This window comes from Nerophis lumbriciformis, linkage group LG21, assembly GCF_033978685.3.
Source record: "Nerophis lumbriciformis linkage group LG21, RoL_Nlum_v2.1, whole genome shotgun sequence".
NCBI lineage: Eukaryota > Metazoa > Chordata > Actinopteri > Syngnathiformes > Syngnathidae > Nerophis > Nerophis lumbriciformis.
In genome coordinates, this window is record NC_084568.2 from 17,334,625 (window position 1) to 17,345,000 (window position 10,376).

Below are 10,376 nucleotides of genomic sequence, written 5' to 3' on the forward strand. Positions count from 1 at the left end.
GCTTTTTTTTTTTTTTTTACTTGTAATCTCATGTCATTTATGATAATAATAATATTTACTATTGTTATCATTTTTTTATTCTCATTTGGGTGAACTGGAGCTTATTCGGGTGAGTACACCCCAGACTGGTCGCCAGCCAATCACAGGGCACATATCAACAAACAAGCATTCACACTCACATTCACACTTATGGACTATTTAAAAGTTTCCAATTACCCCACCAGGCGTATTTTTTTTTACCCCCACACACAAGGGGGAGAACAAACAAACTCCCTTCAATATCAGGAATGCAAAGCCCTGTTGTAATTATTATTAATTGTCATTAGTGCTACTTTTAATTGTCTTATTTTTACTGAAGATGAATAGTTTAGAAAAAATAATAAATAATTTAGATAATATTTTTTTAAATTATATATTATTTTTTATTTATTATATTATATTATTATTTTTTATATTATATATTGTATATTATTGTATATCACACACAAATAATGATAATAAAGGGTCAATTTAATTTAATCTGATGAATGAGTTAATGTTAAACATGTATAATTATGATACACAGATGCATGTTAAAGACATAAATTGGCATTTACTTTGCCCAAATGACTTTTTTTTTCTTTTTCTTTTTTCTTGATTACTCTCCTCCTAGCGCAGCACGGGAGAAGAACGCATTCAAAATTAATTGGATTAATGTGTGGAGCTGAATTCGGTGTGAAATTTACACCTGCCATGCTTCTTTCAAATTAGACATCTCCTGCCATTGCTAATAAGTACCTAAGGGAAGGGGTGGTTCTCCAGGCTGAGGAAATAAAAGATCTTGCATAAAAAGTTTACTTTTGATTAACGAATACAAAATAAAAGCGCCATAAAAGCAAAGTGAGAGAAACCACCCGGCTGCATGTATATGTTTTCTTCAAGAATGGAGAGAAGTCACAATAATATATCACACAGTAACCAGCCTTGCATCTTTTTATGTTTTATCTTTTGTTTAGCTTTCATTTGCACCTCTTTTTGGCAGCTGTGAAAGGGGAATTCAGGTTTTCTCCCTTCGGAGACAAGCAGTTGCAGTGGAATATTAGCTCATTTTAACGGCCACAGTAATAATCTGTGCACCGGAGGGCCTCCGTTTTTTTCCCCCCGCTTTTGCAAGAAAGCAACGAATAGCAGAGAGGAGTCTCTTCATCCATTCATATCTATCGGCTCCATCGTGTTATACAATAAGCAGAAAGGCACTATTGTGTCAAAACGTAATGTCCCGCTACAAGGCTGATCAGGGAAACATGTAATGTGTCGTGGGACATTAACACACAGTAAAAAAAAAAAAAAAAAAAAAAAAGGGTATTAACTGCATTCCAACGTGTGAATCGACAACTTACGATTCAATTAGGAATCCAGGTCATTCGATTCGAAAATGTATTATTTGGTATATAAATTATAATATCCTCATTAAAAATGCTTTTTAAAAATCGATTACATTCTGAGTCAATTCTGTATTGTTATATAAAAGAATTAGATTCTTTTTTTTTGTTTGTTTTTTTGCTACAGCTGATACACATACTGTAATATTGTACATGGTAATTGGGATTTGTTATATATAATATAAAATATAATATAATATAATATTACAATATATCAGTATATATTATATACTGTGTATGTATAATATGTAAATATTACATATATGTTATATTTTATATTGCAACTATTAGTCTACTTAATACCTGCATTATCCTTTCCACCCGTACCCTTTCCATCCTTTGAAACTGAGCTACTGTGTGGAACAATTTAACTTGTAGATCAATAAAGTTGGTCTAAGTCTAAGTCTAAGTCTATATAAATAATTAAGTGTGACCCCATAGCAATGCAGATACTGAACTTTGATTGGGCTTGAAGTTACAAACCTAGCCAGTCAGTTACAAAGCAAAATATGTAATATTTAAATGTAGTGAAAGAAAAATGCCGATACTGAGATTATTATTATTTTCAATTTCTAATATAATCTCCAGCAGGGGTGCCCAAACCTTCGCCTCCAAGGGCCAAAGTGAAGTTAGTTCCAAAGGACCCATGGGCCAAAGACAGTGAGTTGAAGCCCACAGCAACACCATGACTGCGGATTTTAGCACCATTCCGCCGCATATAAAGTAGTGAAGATTGGTAATTGGCTCGATAGTTAGCCTTGCAGACATGCCATCAATCATCGTGTGAGCTTGAAAGAGGTCAATATCAAATTGTATTAAATTTGGGAAAGCAGCCTTGTGAGGTTTGCCTTATGTCTTTATATGAGTGGTGTGCCGTCATGGCCAGCAAGGCCTTCCCTGCTGGCCTAACATAACCAGAAATCATGATCATAATTAAAGATAAAAACAATTTTTTAATTTACTTTCCCTAAATATCTAAAAGTATTCATATTCTCTTCATGTCATATTATGCTCCTTCCAGTGCTGTTGTTTTTAGTTTTAGTTTGCATCCAATCAGAATTCAGCTAGTTTATATTGCCACGCTGTACCAAATCAGAATCAACAATGCGGGCATCCGTGCACTATAAGTGAACGGGCACATACAGTTGATAGACTGTTGCGATAGCCAATCAGATCACAAGTTATTGTCAGTAAGGCCTTCTAGATGGCCTCACGTTGAAAAGACATTTACTCGTCCTGTGATTGGATACTCATTGGGACTAGAGATGTCCGATAATGGCTTTTTTGCCGATATCCGATATTCCGATATTGTCCAACTCTTAATTACTGATAACGATATATACAGTCGTGGAATTAACACATTATTATGCCTAATTTTGTTGTGATACACCGCTGGATGCATTAAACAATGTAACAAGGTTTTCCAAAATAAATTAACTCAAGTTATGGACAAAAATGCCAACATGGCACTGCCATATTTATTATTGAAGTCAGAAAGTGCATTCTTTTTTTTAACATGCCTCAAAACAGCAGCTTGGAATTTAGGACATGCTCTCCCTGAGAAAGCATGAGGAGGTTGAGGTGGTCGGGGTTGGGGGGAGTGGGGGGGGGGGTGTATATTGTAGCGTCCCGGAAGAGTAAGTGCTGCAAGGGGTTGTGGGTATTTGTTCTGTTGTGTTTATGTTGTGTTACGGTGCGGATGTTCTCCCGAAATGTGTTTGTCATTCTTGTTTGGTGTGGGTTCACAGTGTGGCGCATAATTGTAACAGTGTTAAAGATGTTTATACGACCACCCTCAGTGTGACCTGTATGGCTGATTGACCAAGTATGATTGGGATTCACTTGTGTGTGTGAAAAGCCGTAGGTATTGCGTGAATAGACCGGCACGCAAAGGCAATGCCTTTAAAGTTTATGGCGCTCTGTACCTCTCCTTACGTCCGTGTACCACTACGTACAGCTGCGTTTTAAAAAAAGTCATACATTTTACTTTTTGAAACCAAGACCGATAATTTCCGAACTGAAACCGATAATTTTCGATATTACATTTTAAAGCATTTATCGACCGATAATATCAGCAGCCCGATATTATCGGCAGCCCGATATAATTGGACATCCCTGATTGGGACCGTTGAAATTGAGAACACACAGAGTTGAAAGACAGTTGCGATAGCCAATCAGATCACAAGTTGTTGACAGTAGTCTATCTAAGTGGTCTGATGTTAACGAGACCGTGATTGGATACTCTTTTGTCATTCCAAAGTGAGTATCCAATCACAAGTTTCAATTTAGAAGGAAGCAGGAAGTGTTGCGCCGTAGCCAGACCAGGATAGCAGAGAAGGAGAACAAAACGTTGATTAGGTGGCAGATATATTATTTGCAAAGACATTTTCAAGAAGGATATATAAAGAGAAACTACATCTTGTGAGACGATGTCGGCCAACCCCGGAAGCTCGCTCAGCTGTTCTGGCGATGAAACGCTCGCCACTTCCACTCGAATAAGCCAACGGCGAGGGGTACCACCGGCTTATACGGCGTCGAATAGGTCCTACTAATTGTGAGTTCAAATATTTTATTGTTTCACTTTTAATGTTTTTTACAATTTTAATTTTGACAGTACCACATAAGATATGTTTTAATTGCTGATGCGTTTTAAGAGATTTTTAAATGAAAACCCGTTTTATACACTGTTGATGTGTTCCATTCCCCAGTAGTGTGTACATGTGTTCCTGTATAGTATTTCTCCAGCAATGGTCATGTGCTGACATAAATTATTGTATTTTGAGAGGTAATCTTTGAAGTCGGACATCACTGAAGGCCTAGGGGGGATACGCACGGCCCGCCACTGCTTGATAGGCACCCCTGATCCACAGTATTTTAATCATCACTACATATATTAGCTATAAATTGCACGGTGGGATAATCCTGAATAAACTGTATAAATTCTAGCAAATTGTAAAAAAAAAAAAACCCCAAAAAAACACTGTTCCTTTTCTTGTGAAATGTTCAGCAAAAATGGTTCCCCACTCACAAAATAGTCATTGGTTTTAACTCAGGGGAACTGTTATTAAAATCAAAAGACAATACGTTTCCATAACTATCTTTTAGGGATGCAATATATTTTTTCCAAGCCAATACTGACACCGATAACGCCCTGCTCCTCAAGACTGAAAATGTTCTGTATTATTTTTAAAGTTATTTTTTCCAATGCGGCTTGTGTGCCATGTGTGCGTTGGTAAATCTCACTTCCTGACAACTGCCAAGTTGGCCAGCCCGGGCTTTTAGCTCGGTGGTCAGCACACTCACCTCTCATGCCAACGACCAGGCTTCGCGTTCCCGTGCGGAATGGGATGAAGGCATGGGGCTGAACCACCTGGGTTACGCACACCTGGCGGTAAGAAAGACTTAAACAAAATTGGATTTGACAAACTGCACCTGTGAATTTGTCCTTCGATGATGCTAAAGAGCTGGTGCTCCATTCCCATGATGAAATCTCGGATCGATTGTTGCACTTTTCAAACGCCGCGGCTATTGGAAGAAGGCCTTTCTTTGTGGCTGGCTTTTGTATGTGTCTTCACAGGCTGAAATTGTAGCGATGCTGCCATTTGGGTTGGCTGATAAGGTCTGATGTGTTGAAGCGTGATGTCGATCCCCTACTTGCGGAATTTTGCCAGAACATTTGGTGAAAATAACACAGGGAAAGTCTAACAGTCAAACAGTGTCCTACAGCAGTGGTCCCCAACCACCGGGCCACGGCCCGGTACCGGTCCGTGGATCGATTGGTACCGGGCCGCACAAGAAATTAAAAAAATAAAATTAAAAAATTAAAAAAATATATTTTTAATTTTTTATTCAATCATTGTGTTATTAATATTTCTGGTTCCTACATTATATATCAATATAGATCAATACAGTCTGCAGGGATACAGTCCGTAAGCACACATGATTGTATTTTTTTATGACGAAAAAAACTCCAACCCCCCCTAGCGTTGACCGGTCCGCAGTTACAAAAAGGTTGGGGACCACTGTCCTACAGTACTCGGGCGTTTACACTGTGAGATCAGGGAGGAGATAGGAACGCTTGATTTGCTCACCCTAACACACCTTTTTTTGTGTATTGCTTATAGGAGCAATTTTTTAATGTTATTTAACATCATATTTCCGGTTTCGATATTTATTATTTATTCGTTGTTATTATTATTTATTATTAATAGTAATATATGTATTAATAATGTTAGTATTGATGTTATTAATAATAATAATACTAATAATATTAATATTATTATAAAATATTATTATGAATATTATAATTAATTGTATTATAACTATGATAATAATAATACATTTTTCATGTTATCTAACATCATAATTCTGGTATCGATATTTATTATGTATTCATTGTTCTTATGTATTAATAATATTACTAGATGTATTATTGGTATTATTGTTGTTGTTATTGTTTATATCATTATTGTTATTATTATTGTTAATATTATTATTATTGACATTATTCATAGTATCATTTTTATTATCATAATAATGCAAATAGTAATAATTAAATACATACTGATGGACATCTTGATATACTAGCTCAGGGACCTTTTAGCTTCACTGGAATTGGACCCTCTGGAACTTCTGTAAACTTCCCCCGAGAAAGGAACGCTTGATTTGCTCACCCTAACATACCTACAGCACAGTGCTGGTAATCTCACTTTATTGTAGAGGTTTTTTTTTTGCAATTTGTTTTATGTTACCTAAAATCATAGTTCCGGTATCGACATGTATTTATTATTATCATTATTATCGTCATTATTATCATTAATATCATTATTATTATCGATATTTATCACGCACCCCTACTATTTTCCCAGCTATTATTATTTCATCTATAGGTAACAAACATGATGGGGGTGTTAAAAGTCTGAAAACATGAGAAAACAAATTTATTCAAGCGCATATTTTGTCTTTTTTTCTGCTCACCTCATCCAGTCTTTCTCTGTTGGAACTAAAAATCATTACATTTTGCTTTTAAATATCACTAAGTTAGCTTGACAGGTTTGAGAAAAAAAAACATGCATCTTTTAACTGCTGTTGAAGTGTGGTGCCTCTCAAGGGAGGCCTGCCTCACATTTGTTCTGCACCAATCTATAAGGAGGCAAATAAGTGTAAACCAATGTTGTTTAACAAAATAACCATACATTTTTTCCTATGCAAATTTATTGAAAATAACTTTTACAAGAAGTCTGCTGCTGCTTGGAATTAAAAGGGAGAATTGGAGAGATGGCTCGACACTCGAAGGCCCGAATGTGTGAATCCACAGACACGTTTTTGCATGAGCGTAATGGCTTAGTGCCGATTATAGTTGCACCAAATGTTGAATAGGACTTTCAAAAAACACGTTCAGACGAAGCTGTAAAAAATTCACTCACACCAGCAAAGGCGGACGCTGACCGCAGCCAACAAAACGAGCTGAGCAGGAAAACCACATGAGTGAGCAGACAACTGTAGCAGAAGAGGAAGGGGGGCATGCGGCAACATCCAAATGTACTAAATTAAATATTTCTATTACCGTCGCAGTTGACCCCGTTTAGAAAAGATGCAGATGAGGGAAGAATTTGGGTGGCAAAAATGAGAGGGAGTAAAAAAATCTGTCAAATAGGAATCAATGCTAAGGATTATCTTGGCACGCTCATGTCAACACGCAGAAAGCAGAGAATAAAATTAAATGCATGATTAACTGTATGTTTTTTTTTGTAAAGCAACATGTCCTGCACATTGATCTGATTACAATTGTATTAAATACAATTACAAATAGATACATTTAATATAATAATAATAATATTTATATATATATATATATATATATATATATATATATTATATATATTAAATATTATTTAATATAATAATAATAATTCATTAAAAAAAATAGGGCTTCACGGTGGCAGAGGGGTTAGTGCATCTGCTTCACAATACGAAGGTCCTGAGTAGTCTTGGGTTCAATCCCGGGCTCGGGATCTTTCTGTGTGGAGTTTGCATGTCCTCCCCGTGACTGCGTGGGTTCCCTCCGGGTACTCCGGCTTCCTCCCACCTCCAAAGACATGCACCTGGGGATAAGTTGATTGGCAACACTAAATTGGCCCTAGTGTGTGAATGTGAGTGTGAATGTTGTCTGTCTATCTGTGTTGGCCCTGTGATGAGGTGGCGACTTGTCCAGGGTGTATCCCGCCTTCCGCCCAATTGTAGCTGAGATAGGCTCCAGCGCCCCCCGCGACCCCAAAGGGAATAAGCGGTAGAAAATGCATTGATGGATGGACAATTAAAAATAAAAAATGTTGTTCCATCTACCAGCTTCCTAAAATTAGGCTTCACCGTAAAATCATCATGTAAATCTTTTAGAAATGTTTTATTTTCCACATATTTGTGGTACTCCTTAACTCCTCCTACGTAGTATTTTGTTCAAAAAGTTAAAATTCACACTTTGGTCGAGTCTGTGGGTTTTCACTCAGTCCTGTTACCCTAACACAGGCCCGCAGCTGTTTTTGTTTTTTTTAATTGGCCCTCGACATGTTCTGAAACGTAAATTAACTCATGGGTAATGTGGTTACTAGATCATTATTAGACTAACAACAATTGACTTATAAGACAAAAGCGAAGATTAAGTTTCATTTCAAACAGCTCAGCATGAACTGATGTACCGTATTTTTCGGACTATAAGTCACAGTTTTTTTCATAGTTTGGCCGGGCTCCAGTGCGACTTATATATGTTTTTTTCTTTTTTTATTATGCATTTTCGGCAGGTGCGACTTATACTCCGAAAAATACGGTACATTGAATTGCTTTTAGCCGCTTTAATTAGCAAAATATATCAATGTAATTTTCAGTGATTGGCCCTGGGTGGAAAATGTATGGACACCCTAACACATCACCTATGTCAGTGATTCTCAAACTGTAGTACTCTTTTATTGGCTCCATCTACTGGTACGCCATAGAATCACTTGTTTAAAGTACAGTGTTTTGTTTTTGTGTATAGTGTGACTGTTCAACCTGCGCCTTGTTTTTAATGATTACTTTGTATATTCCAAATTTTGGTTTGATGCTACAGATGTACATGATATTACAGTTGTGTTACACACACACACACACACACACACACGCACACACACACACACACACACACACACACACACACACACACATATATATATATATATATACATATATATATATATATATATATATATATATATATATATATATATATATTTATTTATATTTATTGTATTTTTTTAATTTATTTTTATTTTTTTATTTTTTATAATTTAATGTGTATTTCCTGTCTTTGCGAATTCTATGCCAAAAAAAACCAACACTCTTGTTACTTAACAAGTGCGTCGTTTTTAATGAGTACTTTGGCCTACTATGCTACTGTATCTAATGTTGGCCGTTATAGTGGTACCTTGAGAGCCAAGTTTTTTTCTGAGATGATACTTGATGAAAAAGAGTTTAAGAACCATTGACTTATATCCCACGGAAAGTCAATTTTTTTTTTCTATATTCAAAATGTTGGTTTGATATTACAGATAGTACATGATATTACGGTGCTGTTTCCCAAGTTTTTTAGCATAGAATTAGCAAATACAGAAAATATAGCAACATAACTGTTATGATCCGTTGCCCGGATCATGTTTTGTTCTGTTAGTTTTGACTACCTCAGTTCTGTTTTTTGCACCCCTGGGGTTGTGTTTCAGTTGCCATGACTGCAGATTAGTTTCACCTGCTTCTGATTGTGTTCGGGACGCTCACCTGCTTCTGGGCACTAATCAGAGAGCTATTTATTCCTGTTTCTTTCTACAATCAGTCTGGCTTCCTTGTTTGCATCATGCAACAGCTAGCGACGGCTATATTTTTGAATTAATGTTCATACGCTAACTCCCGCGTTAACCTCCTTAGCTTAGCCTTCCGTGCTCCTTAGCTTAGACTCCCGTTTTTCCTGCATTTCCTGCATGATTTATGCAAATAAATAATTTCTTGCCTGCACGCTGTCTCCGGAGTTTTCCGTCTGCATTTTGGGAGAACTACCTCTGCATAACCATGCGACCAAGTCGTTACAATGACATTTATACTACTAGAATGTTTGCACTAAGCACATTAGAGTGATTTTATAAAAAAAAATAAAAAATTATATATATATATATATATATATATATATATATATATATATATATATATATATATATATATATATATTAGGGCTGCAACAACTAATCGATTGAATCGATTAAAATCGATTATAAAAATAGTTGGCGATTAATTTAGTCATCGACTCGTTGGAACTATGCTATGCGCATGCGCATAGGCAATTTTTATTTATTTTTTATTTTTTTTTAATAAACCTTTATTTATAAACTGCAACATGTACAAACAGCTGAGAAACATTAATCAAAATAAGTATGGTGCCAGTATGCTGTTTTTTTTCAATAACATACTAGAAAGGATAGAAATTTAGTTTGTCTCTTTTATCTGATTATTAATCGATTAATTGAAGTAATAATCGACAGATTAATCGATTATCAAATTAATCGTTAGTTGCAGCCCTAATACATATATATATATATATATATATATATATATATATATATATATATATATATATATATATATATATATATATATATATGTATATATATATATATATATATATATATATATATGTATATATATATATATATATATATATATATATATATATATATATATATATATATATATATATATATATATATATATATATATATATACAATTAATTGCATTTTCCTTTAGTTTGTTGACTGGGATGTTCACCCGTCCGTTATTTAACTGCAAACTGTATCAGTGTTCAAATAACATCAATACTAGCTCAAATGTTTTGTCATCTCAATCGAACTGAAAGCAGGCTGTGAAGATTGTGTATTCGA